This window comes from Doryrhamphus excisus, linkage group LG12 (genome assembly GCF_037039965.1).
Source record: "Doryrhamphus excisus strain RoL-2023G ecotype Guam linkage group LG12, RoL_Dexc_Guam_v1.1, whole genome shotgun sequence".
Taxonomy (NCBI): domain Eukaryota; kingdom Metazoa; phylum Chordata; class Actinopteri; order Syngnathiformes; family Syngnathidae; genus Doryrhamphus; species Doryrhamphus excisus.
The window spans coordinates 19,510,663-19,516,287 of NC_136368.1; positions in this window are offsets into that span (position 1 = coordinate 19,510,663).

Below are 5,625 nucleotides of genomic sequence, written 5' to 3' on the forward strand. Positions count from 1 at the left end.
TGCCGACTTGTCAGTAAGAGAGGTAGCTATTGGCTGTCATAGAATCTCCATAAATGACGTAATCATCTATTTTGCATGTAATTTGCATGCTGTATTGTAAATGCTGTACGAATAAAATGCAGTTGGAGAGGCACATATAGTTAGCAAAAACGCTTTTTTTTCTTGTTTTTCATTTAAAATGTGCCATTGTTTCATGAAAAGAAAATAACTTTAATATTTTATCTCGGGGCTGCATGGCGGTCTAGTGGTTAGTGTGCAGGCCACACAGCTAGGAGACGGAAGTTCAATTCCATGTTCGCCCCGTGCATGCGTGGGTTTTCTCCGGGTACTCCGGTTTCCTCCCACATTCCAAAAACATGCTAGGTTAATTAGCGACTCCAAATTGTCCATAGGTGTGAATGTGAGTGTGAATGGTTGTTTGTCTATATGTGCCCTGTGATTGGCTGGGCACTAGTCCAGGTTGTACCTGAAGACAGCTGGGATAGGCTCAAGTCATATGTAGTATTCCGGTCACAAGGCATCCATAATGTTACATTGATGGGACATTGCCTTACATTACATTACCTTAATAGTCCATGTAATCAGCCATGACATGATAAAGTAGGGAAAAAAGTTGCCCTCCCATTTCGTGTGGAAGTGGTATGTTTTAGGCTTCTTGTTTCGTAGGCTAACTAGTTAGCTCTGTAGCTTGCTACTGTATATGCGTACACTTGCTAGTTACCCTTACAAGTTCTGGGTCATGCAATTGGTGGAGGGTTAAAAAAATAAAGTGTGCATTCAGGAATTGCAAGAATGTAAGAAAAAAAAACTAGCATGTCACTTTGAAGGACTTTATTGAGCTGTCCCCATCAATCAGTCACACTGCTAACAACAATGTTCTCTCTATAAATACCTGACATGTCGAATGTGTCATTTTGTCATCTGCTGTCATTTTTTTTTGCATTTTTCTTGCATTTTACAACGTTACCAACGTGGCGTGAGAAAATTGATTGACATAAGCACACGCTGCTGCACACAGTCATTTATACAGACAGCCCACGTTTACAATCTTTGTTCTTGCTGCATTAATAATCAGGAATACAGAGAGGAATAATCCATGAACTGATTATTAAGAATTAGGATGATTATTGATTCAACAGTGTGTCCTCTGTTGATTCGCTCTCAAGTCGTTGGCTGTGTAAATAAACACAACATGATGCCACCCATGGGACAACAAGCTACATTCACAGCATTGATCTACTGGATACGACACTGGCATGGAAGCAGGAGTTCAGAACAAATGGCGACATGAAAACTGCATTTTTTTTTTTTTACAGTTCTTCTCATGTCACTCATTCATAATTATAATTGCAGATAATGGCGGGCAGCAGCCCCTGTCAGGTTTGCGACTTAATCAAGAACAGCACATTACGTGAACTCCTTCAGTCACTATTAAGCAGCTTTAAAGGGAACACAGCGGAAGTGTAAGGCAAGAGAAAAAAATAAGACATTCGGATGTTAATATTTGGTGCTACAGTACAGGAGAAAAAAAATGTTGATCCGCCATTTTTTTTTTTTTTTTTGTGATACGCATCTGAGGCAGGTTTTCTTACAATAACAATCACAAGTTATTCAAGGACAATCATTATAGAGAATGTACAGGAATCAAACACATACACATATACAGTATACATATCCAAAAAATTACAAATTGATAATATGGTAGCAAAGACAAGAAACAGCAGCTGGCTTGCTCCAATAAAGAGGCACACATTGACTGTAAAAGGAGTGTGAATGGTTGTTTGTCTATATGTGCTCTGTGATTGGCTAGCCACCTGTCCAGGGTGTACACCGAATTTTGCCCGAAGACGGCTGAGATAGGCTCCAGCACCCCCCATGACCCTTGTGAGGATTAGCGGTAGAATGATTGTGTTTTGAAGGTTCTAGTAGAAGTCTTTTGCAGGAGTTTTTTTTTTTTTCAGACTGGTGTAAAAAAAAAAAAAAGTGTTTTTCTTAATTTTTCTCAAGCTGCAGTGTCTCTCACTTTAAAAACTGCAGCACTAAACACATGCCTTTGTTCATTAATTTTCAGGTTTATATTTCCAGGAGTTGTTTTTATTTTTCAGACTGGTGAAAAAAAAAAAAAAGTGTTTTTCTTCATTTTTCTCAAGCTGCAGTGTCTCACGCTTTACAAAACTGCAGCATTAAACACGCGCCTTTGTTTATTCATTTTCAGGTTTATATTTCCAGGAGTTGCCAGGAGTTGTTTTTTTTTCAGACTGGTGTAAAAAAAAAAAAAAAAAAACGTTTTTCTTCATTTTTCTCAAGCTGCAGTGTCTCACACTTTAAAAACTGCGGCACTAAACACGTGCCTTTGTTCATTCATTTTCAGGTTTATATTTCCAGGAGTTGTTTTTATTTTTCAGACTGGTGTAAAAAAGAAAAAAAAGTGTTTTTCTTCATTTTTCTCAAGCTGCAGTGTCTCACGCTTTACAAAACTGCAGCATTAAACACGCGCCTTTGTTTATTCATTTTCAGGTTTATATTTCCAGGAGTTGCCAGGAGTTGTTTTTTTTTCAGACTGGTGTAAAAAAAAAAAAAAACGTTTTTCTTCATTTTTCTCAAGCTGCAGTGTCTCACACTTTAAAAACTGCAGCACTAAACACGTGCCTTTGTTCATTCATTTTCAGGTTTATATTTCCAGGAGTTGTTTTTATTTTTCAGACTGGTGAAAAAAAAAAAAAAAGTGTTTTTCTTCATTTTTCTCAAGCTGCAGTGTCTCACGCTTTACAAAACTGCAGCATTAAACACGCGCCTTTGTTTATTCATTTTCAGGTTTATATTTCCAGGAGTTGCCAGGAGTTGTTTTTTTTTCAGACTGGTGTAAAAAAAAAAAAAAACGTTTTTCTTCATTTTTCTCAAGCTGCAGTGTCTCACACTTTAAAAACTGCGGCACTAAACACGTGCCTTTGTTCATTCATTTTCAGGTTTATATTTCCAGGAGTTGTTTTTATTTTTCAGACTGGTGTAAAAAAGAAAAAAAAGTGTTTTTCTTCATTTTTCTCAAGCTGCAGTGTCTCACGCTTTACAAAACTGCAGCATTAAACACGCGCCTTTGTTTATTCATTTTCAGGTTTATATTTCCAGGAGTTGCCAGGAGTTGTTTTTTTTTCAGACTGGTGTAAAAAAAAAAAAAAACGTTTTTCTTCATTTTTCTCAAGCTGCAGTGTCTCACACTTTAAAAACTGCAGCACTAAACACGTGCCTTTGTTTATTCATTTTCAGGTTTACATTTCCAGGAGTTTTTTTTTTTTCAGACTGGTGTAAAAAAAAAAAAAGTGTTTTTCTTAATTTTTCTCAAGCTGCAGTGTCTCACATTTTAAAAACTGCAGCACTAAAGCATGAATCTACCGCATGACACTAAAGTATGACAGTGCACCAACATTACTGTTAGTTTCTATGTGTGCTTGATGTTCATTCAGTGTGCTTGATGTTCATTCAGTGTGCTCGATGTTCATTTATTGTGTTTTTATGTACATCGAACAAGCCAGGCTGGGACAGCGAAAGGCACTCTCATGAACTAATGACTGCATCACAACCACACGGACGTCAACACACATCACAACATGCCAAACACGCTAAGTGAGCTTTCATGGCATGCTCATCTCATGACAAGTAAAAAAAAAATAATAATAAAACTGTAAAAGAAACAACTATATTTTTGTTTTTATATTAAACTTACTTACAAAAAGTCACAGTGACATGTTGGCAAAAACTGTATTTGGACTCCTAAAATAGAACCATGTGAGCAAAAGTATTCGGACACTAGGCTGTTTATCATTTAAGTTCATCCACAAAGGTTTTATACCTTTGGTGAGGAGCTTCCACACCAAATGTATTCGATCATGGCTTCACGGAACGACCAATGAGAGCATGCGATTGGATTGTGTCCCAAAACTTTTGTTCAACATTGTTAATAAGCTGTCTTATTGATTGTCAAAAAGGTTTGTTGTTGGAACTAATGAATGTTTGTTGTGCTCTTGACCAGTCGTTTATGTAGATTATATGGCAAAACACTGCATTTTTAAAAAAATTATAATTAATTTTAGTAAGTTTGGGTCTTGGGAAGGCACCGAATTCCTATTATTCCTATACTGAAAGGGGTTGGAAACTGCTAAACTGTTGTATTTACTGCTAAAAGTACATTTATCACATTAGTGGACCTCTACAGTAAAGTAAACCTAGCGGCATATACTACAAAAGTGGCTCAACAAACCCGGGGTTTGTGTATCTTGCAGCTCAACAAAAAAATTCCTCAAACTTAAACACGACTACGACGGTGGTTACGTTGCCAAATTCCGATTCACAGTTTTGCGCTGAGGGCACGTTTACATAAAACAGGTTCTTTGACGTCATATTATTCAAAAAAAACAAGCGATAACTTTGACATATTCAAATCACAACTTAACAGCCCCGTCTCTCGCCCCAAAAGACAGCTGGGATAGGCTCCAGCACCCCCTGTGATCCTTGTGAGGAAAAAGCGGTAGAAAATGAATGAATGAATAAAAAAAAAAACGGGCTGAGTACTCATGCAAGGAATACTGTGACACAGACATTGGCTAACATTGTCCTAATTAATATTATTTGTACTTAATATTATATTAATAATTCACATATTCTCTAATGTTGAGTGGTTAGCGTGCAGACCTCGCAGCTAGGAGACCAGGGTTCAATTCCACCCTCGACCATCACTGTGTGGAGTTTCCATGTACTCCCCGTGTATGAGTGGGTTTTCTCGGGGTACTCCGGTTTCCTCCCACATTCCAAAAACATGCTAGGTTAATTAGCGACTCCAAATTGTCCATAGGTATGAATGTGAGTGTGAATGGTTGTTTGCCTATATGTGCCCTGTGATTGGCTGGCCACCAGTCCAGTGTGTCTCTTGCCTCAAAAGACAGCTGGGATAGGCTCCAGCACCCCCGTGAAGAAAAAGCGGTAGAAAATGAATGAATGAATGAAAAACGGGCTGAGTACTCATGCAAGGAATGCTGTGACACAAACATTGGCTAACATTGGCCTAATTAATATTATTTGTACTTAATATTATATTAATAATTAACATATTCTTTAATCCGGTCATGAAGTAGTCGCACCCGTCACTGTGCTGCTCGAATAATTCTTGCCCCCCACGTCCACGGAGTTCATAGTGAAACAGCAGTGCTATCATAGCCAATTTAAAGATGGAAATCCGAACATAATCTGGTTGAGTTTAGCCCGAGTTACCATGGCGATACGCCGCTTTAAAAGATCGATAGCGCCGTCATACAGACAAGCCTGGATTTAGAGTCAACAGACATTACTAACCCACTAAACTGGCTCCGCGGTACACCCCCCCCCCCCCCCCCCCCCCCCAGGGCTTTAGCGATCCTCCCATCGGACCCAAAACTCAAACTGTTGACTTTTTCACCACAGGAACTAAAAAAAAAAAGTATTTATTTTGCTTGGAAACATAACTGAAATTATGTTTGAAAATGATGTTGTGCGCTCAGTTCTTGGTGCTTTACAGATGCCAGTCAACTTGTGCCCTTGTTTCGGTTTGATTGTTCTTGCTTCTAACTCCAATTGCTCAAATAATTAAGTTTGAAG